The 13,727-nt window shown below is 38.7% G+C and overlaps 1 protein-coding gene across 1 annotated transcript in view; it reads left to right on the plus strand.

Moving 5' to 3' along the window:
* Positions 1–13,727, plus strand: part of LOC150102416 (muscle-specific protein 300 kDa-like) — a 1,203,500-nt gene that overhangs the window by 645,748 nt on the left and 544,025 nt on the right. The window lies entirely within an intron of this gene.

Below are 13,727 nucleotides of genomic sequence, written 5' to 3' on the forward strand. Positions count from 1 at the left end.
TGCGTTTTGCAACCAGATGCCTGGGGAAGGAATGTCGTAGATTCGATTCCCATTGACGACGTGAGGTGCTTAAGGATCTTCCTCAGCCATAGCCAAGTTAGCCATCTTGGGCGTGGACAGCAGGGTTTTTTCTTCCAGTTTATCTGGGGTTTTTCATCCGTCAAGCAGGCATACTGGCACTGTGAACACACATGGATTACAGTCAAGAATACTGACCCAGCCATAGGCCTGATTCGTTAGCTATGCCAGTCCCAAGCCTGGATAAAATTTGAGGGGATTGAGATGGTGTCTTATCTTCCAGTAAAAGGGATTCAATGCCATTGTATCATCATGCGAAACTAACTAACTAGTCATCCATTTCTGTCTATCCATTCATGTATTTTGCTCTTGACCATTTTCTCTAGTACCTTGACTATGACTCCTGATTGGTTGGTAATTTGCTACATCAGTCTTGGAGCCTCCTTTATGCAATGGAACTATTTTCCCTCTTTCCACTCCCTTGGTGGAAAGGCGGAATATTTTGGTGGAATATACTTGGTGGAATATTTGTCACTTGTCACTTGGAGAATGGTGGTGGAGAATTTTTCACTTGGTTTTCTTGGTTTTCTATCTTATTAGGATAAATTGAAGATTTGTGGATTGAGTTTTATGGATTATAAAAAATAGATTAATTGGTGGTAAAGAAGGGAATATGATAAAACTTTACTAAAAAGAACTTTATTGGCTTAATATAGAAGAAATTTTTCTCTATGTGACAAGGACAGAGAATGCCAGGGATCATCCTAAATTGTGCACGAGGGTGATTAGCTGAGATGTGTGTTCCAAGGAAAATGTCGCTAGAGGGTGCAGAGTGAACACCTGTTGCTGAATCTTCTACTGTTCTTAACATAAACATAAGTATAATAAATTTAGTTTAATCCTTTATCCAAGTGTGAGCAAACAAGGTTTGCACCTGAAATTATCTTCAGGACTGGGGTAAGATAGTACAACACCAGGCAACTTGCAGCAAAGGTGGAGCAAGCTAACATCACTCCTATCTCAGTATCTCCCATAATGCAAAACACATCTCCTTACGGATATGTATAATCTTATGCATTAAGGGAAGGGCCACTACCCAGACTAGTTTTGACTTTTATTGAGGTCTTTTCAGTGGGAGCCAGGCCCAGAGGTGGAGATACCAATTGACAATTGACAATTGACATTTATGTCTTTAGGGGTGAAGCAAGATGCTTTTCATATTCCCCGCTATCTGTTGTGGTTGCAGTGAAGGTAAAATTTATGAGCAGAATGCTCGCCCTGATTGGGCATGGAGATTATGCATCACTAAAGGAGGCTAATATAGCTTTTGGTCTTCTATATTTGAATATGTCCGTTGGATCGTATGCTGTAGCTTGTTGAACCAAATCGTTGGGATGTGTGGACGTCTTTAGGAAAAACTTGGTGGCTAAGGATCGTAGAAAAGAGAAGATATAGGGAATATTTGTGTCTCTGTGGAGTTGAGTGTTTCTAACATACCACGGGGCATTCAAAATCATTCTCAGGCACTTGTTCTGCACTCGCTGTATTTTGATGATGTTAGCATTAGAGGTGTGGCTCCAGGCCGGAGAGGCATAGGTGATTATAGGATGAATCGTCAACTGGTATAGCTGCAATTTGATTCTGTTGCTGAGCTTGCTATTTCTATTAATTAGCGGATAGATCTGTGCTATGGCTTTAGATGCCTTTGTGCATGCAGACTTGGTGTGTTGATTGAAAGATAGCTTTTTGTCGAGAATTACACCCAGGTAATTTGTTTCTGACTGCCAGGGAATTTTAATATTGAATAGTAACAAATCTCCTACAGGAGACATTGGCCTTTTTGAGAAAAGAACGGCTGAGCTTTTCTGGGGGTTGACTTCCAATCTCCATTTAGAGAACCAACCCTCCAGCTTTAGAATGTTTTCTTGAAGCTTTCTGGTAATGAAAAGGGGTCTGAGAGATCTGGTTAGTATTGCCGTATCGTCTGCATATAGGGCCAAAATGGAAGTCATCGGATTGTGTGGGATGTCTGACATGTATACAGAGAACAGCAATGGAGCCAGTAGAGATCCCTGCGGCACTCCAGCAAAGATGTGGCGCTGGGAGGATGTAGAACCGTTGATTTTTACTTGCATTGATCTATTTTGAAGATACGAGTGGATTAAATGAACCATTTTAGGTTAGATGCCGGCTGAGATAAGCTTGTGCAGGAGTCCAAAATGCCAGATTTTGTCAAATGCTTTGGATAAGTCTAGGAAAACAGCGCCTGTGCACTGGCGCCAGTTGTAGCTGGTTGTGATGTATTCAACAATTCTGTGGATTTGCTGGGTAGTACTATGGTGTTGCCTAAAACCAAACTGTTCTTTTGGAAGGATGTTTAGGTCATTTATTGAGGTTTGAAGTCGTGAGAGGATGACCTTCTCTGCAACCTTACCCAGATTTGAGATGAGACTGATTGGACGATAATTTTGGGGTAGGTGTGGGTCTTTGCCTGGCTTATGTATGGGAATTACGTCAGCCAGTTTCCAGGTGGAAGGAAAATAGTGAAATCTTAAAATTGCATTTATTATACTGGTCAGGTACACTACTGCCCTCCGGGGCAGAAGTTTAATCACGCGATTAGTAATGCCGTCTGGTCCAGGAGCTTTTTTGTTCTTTAAATTTTTAATAATGTCATATATCTCAGCAGGTGATGTTGATGCAATATGGTCAGTGCTGGTGATAGGAAGTTTGAGTGAGTGTCTGACCTTGCTGTGAATCTTATGTATGTGGTCAAAGTCAAGGTTTCCATACGAAGGCCTGCATTGCTCTTCCAAGCTGTGCGCTATAACCTCTGCTTTGTCCACATCTGTGTGAGCAAGGCCCTGATCAGTTAATATTGGGGGAAGGGATCTGCCTTTGTTTTTGGTATTTTTCAGTAGTCCCCAGATGGAGTGATCACTAGGTGAAATGGAGGATAACTTTTCATCCCATACATAGTCTCTGTGAGTTTCAGTGCATCTCTTACTGCCCCATTTAGTCTGTTTAGATTTGTTTTGTCTTGTGGTGCACACGTGTTACGGAATCTCTTTCGAGCTCTGTTTTTATCTCTGATTAAGTTCATGATGTCTTCAGGCAAACGATCTAGCTTGCGGGCAGATTTGTAGGAGGAAGCTACCTTTATAGCAGAATTAATTTGTTGTGTGAGATTTGTAACTGCAGTTTCTACTTCTTCTTTTGTGCGTATGTGAGGAACAGGTCCAATATAATCCTTGAGTGCTGCTGACAGTCTTTCCCATACAATGTAGGAGTGAGAAGGAGGACACAGGAATTCCTGATTTCCCAGCTGCAGCAGTATTGGATTGTGATCGGATGATAGTTCATCCATAGATATGATACTGTACTGAAGTTTAATATCCTGCAGGATAGCTATATCCAGGATATCAGCAGTGCCGAACGTACTGAGATGAGTTGGTTCGGTGGGGCCTGCCACAACAGCGTTGCTTGATCCTAAGTAATTGAAAAGGATGCAACCATTCTTGTTTGTGGTTGAACAATTCCAGGCAGGGTGCTTGGAATTCAGATCCCCGGCAATAATGGTGGGCCCTCTGATGCCTAAGATGGCATTTAGATCAGAGTGAAGTAGAGATTTTTGGGGAGGGTTGTAAGCTGAGTAGATTTTCAGTTTGCCAGTGGAGCTGGTGACTACTTCCACTCCTGTGATCTCAAGGTTAGTGGTTGAAGGAATGCTCACAGAGTGGTGCTTAATGTAGTTTTTAATGAAGATGGCAGTGCCACCACCTCTGTAGAGTAGTCTGTCATGTCTGTATAGGTGATAGCCCCTTATTGTAGGGTTGTCTGAGGGTCTTAGATGAGTTTCGCTGATTAGAATAACATCTGGCTGATACCTAGATGTGAAGGCACGGAGTTCCAGGATTTTGTTTTTGAGGCCATTTGCGTTCCAAGCAACTATTTGAAGAGATGCTGGAATGAGTTTGTTACTATTCATTTATGAGAGCTGTGAGGATGACCTGTGTTTCACGAAGAAATCTTTTAGTGGAGGTTTCAGTAGGGTTTGATAGGCTAAAATTTTGTAGCATGTTTGCTAGTGAGGCCGTGATAATAGCTGTTAGGTTTTTAGGTGCTCTTGGTTGATTTTGTTCTGGAATTGGCCTAGTTGTACGGGTCACATCGGCATAACTTCTTGTTTGCTTTTGGTTGGAGGTCTCCGACTGTGGTCGCTGAGTCTCCGGTTTTGATGTCTGGGCCGCTGGTGTTCTTGTACTGTAGGAGGAGGGCTGATTGATTGCCTCCATCCGTCTGTTCTTTGGGTGTTGAGTACATCCTTTGTAGTTCGCCGGATGAGGGCCACTGCAGTTGGCACATTTGGCCGAGGTGGTCCTTGGCTTAGTGCAGGTATTGGTTGGGTGGCTGTCTCCACATTTTAAACATCTATATTCTGTATAATAAATTTAGTTTTATATTCTGCTCGGCATAGATTCTGGGCATGGCCAAACTTTTGGCACCTGTGGCACTGCCCAGAAGATGATCTTTTACGGAGTGGTTCCGGTGTGACGATGAGACCACAGACTGTTTTTAAGTTGTAGATATCCTTATATATTTTGTGAATCTCAACAAGGACTAATGGCATGGGAGTTTTGTCTGCTTTGTACATTCTGCTCACTTTGACTGGTGGCAGATCCTGAGAATTTAGGTCAGCAGCGATTTCTGCTGTGTCAATGTCTTCACAGACACCACGAAGGACTACTTTTAAATTTTTTTCTGAACTGAGCGCAAAGGTATGATACTGGATGCCTCTGTTGTCCAGTTCCTTGGTCAACCTTCTGTAGTCTGTCACTGTTGCTGGCTGAATCTTTATGCCTTCATCCATGTTTTTGGCCTTAATGAAGCCAATATGCAGATTGGACATTGTGGATCGTAAAGCTGCCCACTTTTGTTTTTCTCTAAGGATGACCGGAGGCACCTTTTCTTTGGGAGAAGTAGCGACGTCCGAACCCTGAGAATCCTGTTCCATTACAGTATTGTCATTGTGCGGTTCTTCTGTTGTTCTTCGCTTTTTGCGAGCACGCACTTCTACAAAGTCTGAAGGTGTAGAAGGCATCGACTCTAAATGATCTTCAGCGACGACTTTGTGAGCACGCACTTCTGCAAAGTCTGAAGGAGTAGAAGGCATCGACTCTAAATGATCTTCAGCGACAGCGTCTGAGACACATTCGGGGGGAAATGTGTCATACAGTTTAACCTTTCCCGGCCAATTATTACTCAGTAGCTTTCCCAGTCTGAGGAATTCCCTGTAGACTTCTTCGAATTGGGTCTCATTTAGAAGTTTTGTCATTTCAAGAAATAAAAATGTGTTGAGACACAGATGGAGAAAGAGTAGAGGTCCCTCAGGTGCCCCGAGCAGGCAAAGACAATCCTGTGGACTTTTGAGGGTCCACTTGCAGATCCCGTAGACACTCTTAGGTGTCTACCAGCAATAAAATGTTACTCTATTATATATATCCCGTAGATCAAATCGATCTACCAGCAACGGTAGCAAATTTTTCACCTTAAAAAACCTCAGAAAATGAAGAACACTTACCTCTGTATATATCATTTATCATTCAAAACTATCGCCACTAATTAACAACACAATGACTCAGCTGACTCTTTAATTTCATCATCAATAATACACTACACAAAACACTAACACACGGGCCGCCATTTTTCCCATTTTGTCTTCATCGTGGAGATACTAGGCAGAAGCAATGGCAGGTCATCTTTACCTATAGGAGTTGCCAAACGGTGTGCCACCTTTTTATTAAATTACTCTGGCTGGATTTAGAGAAAGATATTGAAAGTTTATTTTTCACTTGAAAAATAAACTTTCAATAACTTTCACTTGGTTAGATTATATATATATATATATATATATATATATCCATTAATGCATAACAGTATACATATCCGTAAGGAGATGTGTTTTGCATTATGGGAGATACTGAGATAGGAGTGATGTTAGCTTGCTCCATCTTTGCTGCGAGTTGCCCATGTTGTACTACCTTACCCCAGTTCTGAAGATATTTTCAGGCACAAACTTTGTTCGCTCACACTTGGATAAAGGATTAAACTAAATTTATTATAGTCTAACCAAGTGAAAAATAAACTTTCAACTTAAATGCAAGTAATTGCATTAATATATAATCACCTTTAAAATGTGCTCAAATGAATCATCCAACTGCTCCAACCACTCTCTCAGGCAATGCATTCCAAGGAGTCAACCCCTCCCCTCCACACAAAGAAACCACTCCTCACCCTCTTGCGCACAGCCTCCTTACGTAACTTTCAGGGATGTTCCTTCCTGCAGTTCCACCAAGTGAAAGAACTCTCCAATGTCTACCCTGTAACTGCCTCTCAACAGTTACGATTTAAAAGTCAACAGTTTAAAAGTCTCGATCATGTCACCTCTCCTTCTTCTATCCACGAAACTCTGCAATTCACATTCCTTCAGTCGATCCTCATAACTCATATTGTAAAGTCCTGAAACCATTTTTGTTATCTGCCTCTGTACCCTTTCCACAGTCAATTTATCCACTTCAAATCCTCGGGACCAAATCTGAGAACAATAGTCTAAGTGTGGTCTGATCAGGGGCTTATACAATGGAATGATAACTCTTTTATCTCTGCAGATCAGCATACTTCTCAGTATTGCAGCAATCCTCTGAGTTACCATCACCACCTTTGCAATATGCTCCCTAAATTTCAGTTTTCTATCAATCATCACTCCCAGATCTCTTGTCTCCCCTACCTCCTCCAGTACAGCTCCTCTAATTGAGTATTCATCCTCCCATCGATGGATCCCAAACCTCAAGACTTTACATTTTGCTGCATTCAGTCGACACCCCAATTCATTTTCCCATCTGTCTAGTTTATTCAAATCCTCTTGCAGGGCTGCAACATCTGCACTATTACTGATAACCCTTCCCAGCTTCACATCATCTGCAAACAACTGAATGTCCCTTTACAGTCCATTGAAAATATCATTGATATAAAGGTCGAACAATACAGATACCAATACTGAGCCCTGTAGAACCCCATTTGTAACCTTCTGCCTGCTTGATATTGCCCAACATACACGACTCTGATAGCTATCAGTCAGCCAACCTGAATCCATTTGACTAACCCGACATTTAAACTCATGTGCTGCAACTTAAATATCAGCTTATCGTGTGACACCCTGTCAAATCACCTTTGCAAAATCCAAAAAAATGGTATTATATGTCTTTCCCTCATCAACTGCTCTTGTCACTTTATTATAAAAGGCAATCATATTACTGAAACAAGAGCGCCCCTTCATAAATCCATGTTTATTCTCACAGATAACATTACCCTCATCTGCCCAATGTTGTATATAGTCCCTCACTAATTTCTCCAAGACCTTAACAACTACTGATGACACACAAACAGGCTTATAATTAGACACTTCCAGTCTGCTACTGCCCTTATGCAGCAGCACTATCTTTCCTTCCTTCCATTCCCTGGGTACTTTTCCTACAGCCAAACTTTTATTGGAAAGCCAGGTCAACGGAACTGTCAGTTCTTTAGCACATTCTCTCAAAACCCGTGGTGAAATACCATCCAGTCCAATAGCTTTACTGGTATCCAGAGTACTCAGTATTTGGAACACACTCTCCTCTTGAACCTTTAAACCCTGAACCTGCCCTATCCCTCTAGTATTCAAACCTCCTCCAGGATGAAATACTGCAAGAAAGTGCTCATTGAACAATTCCACTAAGTCCTCGGCATCAGTCCCTCAATTTCCATTTTTATCCTGCAATGTTGTCATTCTTCCACAATTATTTCTCCTCCTACTGGCCATATGGCTAAAAAATTCCCTAGTACCGATCGCTTCTCATATTCCAGTTTTGATTTCCTCACCATTCTGGTCACTCTCCTGGCCTACGTCTTATATTCTTCATGTATCTGTCCTCCACACCTCTCCTTATATCTCTTCCATAATCTCTTTTTCAACTACAGTTCCTGTTTAATATCGTTTGTCATCCACTTTACACCAAATTGTGTCTGCTTTTGCATCAGTGGAATACAGTTTACTATTGCTGCTAACAAATATTCTTTCACAATTTCTCAAGCACTAATGATATCCTGGCCTTCCAATTCTGCCCTCCATGGAACTGTCCCTAGTTGATACCTCAGACTATTATAATCACCTGCCTTATAATTCCACATACGTTCCCTTTCCTTTGATACACCTGCATGTTTGTTCATCTCCCAAGTCAAAACCACATGGTCACTCTCTCCAACTGGTGGGAGAGATGTCATCTCACTTATTATCAGCTCTTCTGATGCTATGACCAAATCCAAAACTCTTGAACCTCTTGTTCCCTCCATCACATGCTGCTGAAGACATTTGTCCCTCAATAATTCCAGAAATTCTATCCCCTTCTTACTACTTGCATTTTCCTCTTCATAGCTTATACTGCTGTAGTTAAAATCTCCCATAACAATCATTCTTCTTGCACTTGCCAAGCTCAACTGCCTAAACATCTGCTGGTCCCCACCCTCTGTTCTCCCTGGTTTATAGCAACACCCTACTAAATATCCTGTCTTGGTCACTTCTACCTCACACCATATGCTTTCAAAACCATTTGTGTCATTGCCTTCCAAAGCCTGCACTCTTAGAGGACATAAGTCATCATTTATCATAAACAGTACTCCACCACCACCACGACTTTTTCCTTTCCTATCCTGCTGAAAAATGCTATATCCTGCCACTTCAATTCCTGTGATTATATCATCCTCCCTCAACCACATCTCAGAGATCCAAATAATCTTTAGCCAGGTTGATGCTATCAGCGCCACCAATTCATCTGCTTTATTTCAGATACTCCTGACATTAGTATAGGGCATAAAAAGATCACTGCTTCTATACCTATCATTGCCCCCCTCAGCCCCCTCCTTGGGCGCAATGTTGCCCAATGTCATCCCCTTCCCCCCAAGCACCCATCCCCACAAGAGGCCACCCCCTGCTACCATCTATCTTGGGAATTCTAGTTTCCCTGCATTGACACACTGACTTGTTCAGAAAACAGCAATCTTTCCAGATGCCTTCGTCCCTCCTCATTCAAATGCAAGCAGTCTCTAGCATATAATTCCCTTCTGTCCTCAAATGCCTTCCAAGCATCCATGTATTCCAATCCTTTCTTCTCACACATTCTGGCTATTATGTGATTCAGTATTTCTGCTCTTCTGCTGAGCTCGTCAGTATCATACCTGGGCAACACACACGCAATCTTTCCTCTCTGCGTTTTCTTTTGCACAACTTCAAGCAAGAATCTTAGCTCTCTCACCACCCAATTTACACTGCCTGTCAAATTATTTGTGCCCACCATCAGAATCATTTCATCCATCCTTTCACCCCCCTCTTAATTGCCATAGCCACATTTTCTATCATCCCTCCAGGCAAATGCACCTCTGGCATCCTATCTTGTACACCAGAGATCTAACTTTCAAAAAATGTCTAAGGACAAGAAATTAAAATAGAAATGCCAGAGTTGTATTAATACTTCTCCCCAAAACAACCTTAAAACTCCAAGTAAACTTAATAGAAGCAGCTATGGTTTAGATTTAACTAAAGCAGTGAACAAAGACTGCGGAGAAGCTGACGTGAGGGTTTTCCTAAGAAACTTCAGGGAACAAATTTTAGAAGACCTAAACGCCATCAAAGTAGAAATTAAAGACGATTACTCCAGAATCTGAAGGGAACTGGAAGTACTATTTAAAGCCGAAATAAATGAACTGAAGTCATCGCTGGAGTATAGTTTTGTATGCATTCAAGATCTAAAGAACAAAGCCAAATGCAATGAAAAACTAATTAAGGATCTGTGCACTAAAAACACAGAACCTAACAAACAAAAATAAAATACTTAAAAGCTCAAATGAACGAATGAACTGAAATGGGAAATTAATGAATTTCAGCAGTGCTCCAGGTTGAACAATATTGAATTAAACGGTCTACCAGAAGCTCAAAATGAAAACTTGCATACTATAGCTGAAAAACTGGTGAATCTACTTGGTGTAAAAAGGGGTGACATCTTGCATGCCCAAAGAGTACCCACCAGCAGAAAAACAGATATCAAGTTATTATTCAACTAGAAAGCAAGAATATTAAAAATAAATGGATCATGGAGGCAAGAAAACTCAAGATTACAGCTCAGCAATTTGATGAACAGTTAAAACTGGTGCAAGTCTACATAAATGAACACTTCACCAAACTCAATAAGCAACTCCTTTATGAAGTAAAACAAAAGAGAGCAAGTGGTGCAGTCAAATATATATGGGTAAAAGATGGTAAACTATTCATGAGAAAGAACGACAACATAAAAGTGATACGGATGAAAACACTGGACGACTTGATGAACTCAGTCAAAGAACACAGTAAATCTAAATGTTACCCATGAATAACTGGAACAATCAAGACCTAAATTGTATTTAAGATTCCACATGAATAGCTTAGATTGTGATGCAACTGTAAACTGTAAAAAACTATATAATCTAACCTCCATAAAACATTTTTCTAACACTTCTACAAACACATCCAAGAATTTCAACATATATCATGTCAATATTAGGTTGATAAGGTCAAATTTTGATAATTTAATGTTCTTTTCACAGAAATCCAATCATATTATATATAGATGTACTAGTCTTAAGTGAAATATGGATCAAACAACTTGAGGTTGATCTTTATTCTCTCACAGATTATGACACATATTATGATTGTTTCGACTATAATCATTCAGATCAATTAATTCTATACGCTAGAAAAATATTTATAAATTTTATAGACTGGAATGAATATACTTATACAGGAATACCTTGTGTAGTGCAGTTAATTGTTCCAAGAAGCATCCTCGCTATGCAAAATCACATTGTTCGAGGTCTATTTATAAAGGTTTTCAATTTAATTTGTTTATTACAAAAATTTAGGATAATAAAAATGTTTAAAAATGAAAAAAAATTGTTATTTTTATTAACTAAATAACAAATAAAATCCTTTTAAACTGATATAAAAGTTGTAGTAAACAAAACAAATATTGCTTCTATTTTAGCATACAGTAATTCACTTTTTACTAAAGTAGTCTTTTAGTGTTCATTGAACCATCTTTGTCTTCTTTGTCTCTTCAAGTACTAGGTCTCGGTAGCATTTGATGGCATTATTGAGACTTTGTCTCACTTTGATGCTTCTTTCCAAATTCGGGTCAGCATTTATGAGAAAAGTCGGAAACTTCGTCGATTTTTCTCACAAAAGTTGAAACGTCAGCAAAGGAAAATTCTTCAGCCATGATATCAGTGAGGTCATCTACGTCTTCTTCTGTTTCATAGGCTCGTTGTTGTTCCAACTCCAAAAGGGTTTCATCATCCAGATTTGAATGAGAATCAATACATTCGTTCGCATTGTTACAATCTAAACTTGTAATACCAAGATCTTTGCCGATCTGCACAATTTCTGTTGAGATTTCCTCTTTCTGTGTTGCAAAGGCAACAATATCCTTTGAACAATGTGGCAAGATATTATGCCATACGGCTCTCATGTTGCTTTGAGTCACCTCTTGCCAAGATTCATAAATATTTTGAATGGCATCTTTTATGTTAAATTTCTTCCAAAATTCACTCAAAGTCCAAGAATATTCTTCTGCAGCTTTAATAGCTTGAGTGAACAAAGGATTTGAACTTACTGTTATCAAATCCTTTGAACACAGTAAGTTTATAGAACACTTAAAGACTGCTTCAGTTGTACCTCTATATAAAGGAGGTAACAGAAATGAAATAAAAATTACAGACCAGTATCTATACTATCCACAATAAAGGTTATTGAAATTCTAATAAAAAAATGCTTAAATAGCTATTTAAATACCATATCCTTTTACACAATTAATCAATATGGATCTGGATACAATACCAAAAAAGCGCTATTGGAGTTTCATAAAATGGTCTGTAGTGGAATAAATAAAGTAATACATGCAGCAGCTATTTTTCTTGATATATCTAAGGCATTCGACTGTGTTCATCATGACCTATTTCTACTGAAAATGTCCAAATACGGCATCTGAGGAATTACTAATGACTGGTTCAGATCCTATCTGAATAATAGAAAACAATATACCAGGTATGGCACATATAGTAGTGCAACAAAAATAATAAAATATGGAGTCCTGCTAAGGTCTGTACTAGGACCCATCCTATTTTTAATATATGTTAATGATTTATGTAAATACAAACTTTTTTGGCAAAATGATATCCTTTGCCAACGACACAACATTAATATACATCAAAACAACCCTTGAAGATCTAAAAAAATCGGATTAATAGTGATTAAAACTAAGTAAATGGTTTAGCAATAATGGACTTAACATTAATACCAATAAAACAAGATATATGTACTTCACGTTAACAGATAAGCTAGACCACAATATACTATAAAATGGCATGAAAGGAAATGTAGTGACATCCTAAATTATAACTGTAGCTTAATCAAAAAAACCAAAATCAGTCAAGTATTTGGGCCTCTATATCGATAGCAATATGAAGTGGAACTTCCACACCACTTGCTTAACAAATAAGTTTAGGTTCATAATTAATAGAATATAATATATTAAAAAATTTGTAAATGCAGCATTCTTAAGATGCTTGTACTATTCCCAGGTAAATTCCTCACTGCAATATGACATGCATCACCTGTTGGGGTGGAGATTATTACAACAATCTGCTTCCATTAATAAGAATAGAAAACAGAATAATTACAGCCATAACCATTACTGACTTCGCACATTCAACCAACGATCTGTTTGTCATGCGTAATATTCTACCATTACAAAAACTATATCTCTATGGTTGTCTATTATACGTAAAAAGGAATGCTGAAAGTTTCTTGGTATATAATGTAGGCTATAGATTACAACGTGACCAAAACATGCTGGTAGTACCCAAGGAAACAAAGATATTTTTCATAAATCTTTTGAATACCTAGCAACAAGCAGCTACAATAAACTCCCAAATGAAATCAAATCTGTAACCTCAGCTTATGCATTTAGAAAAAGATTGAAAGACTACCTCATGGGACTAAACAATGTTGACAATTGCTTTAAATGTATAGTATAAGGGATCATTATAACTCACATATCATATCCAATTAAGGTACCAATATACTAAATAGTTCATTCACTAAGGAGACTAATATATTAACATGTACATCAAATCAAACCGTGTAAGGTGAGCCCTCATAGATACTGTTACTGGACTCGCAGTGACTGCTTCGAACTAATTTAATTCTCTAGTAACAGTATGGCTATGGCCCTTGGTTACACATAAATACACAAACTTAACTAACTTACTTTATCACTAAAACCAGTAACTTATTATAAACTACGAAAACTATCCGAAATGTATTTTACTCTATTTGCATATATATAAGGATTTATTTATTAATTGTAACAAAATAATAGCCAAAAATAAGTGTAATTACCAACAGAAAATGACAGTAATACTTGAACTGTATTGTATAATATTGTACATTGAATTGTGCAACTTGAATTGTATTGTGTAATAGTGTATGTTGAATTGTACAACTTGATTTGTGTTGTATAATATAAATATCTTGTACATGTGATGGGAATGATAATAAACTGTTAAACTTTATTGCTCTGTCAATG

Source organism: Typopeltis vanoorti, chromosome 10, assembly GCF_054136105.1.
Source record: "Typopeltis vanoorti isolate ZY-2024b chromosome 10, IOZ_Tvanoo_1.0, whole genome shotgun sequence".
Taxonomy (NCBI): domain Eukaryota; kingdom Metazoa; phylum Arthropoda; class Arachnida; order Uropygi; family Thelyphonidae; genus Typopeltis; species Typopeltis vanoorti.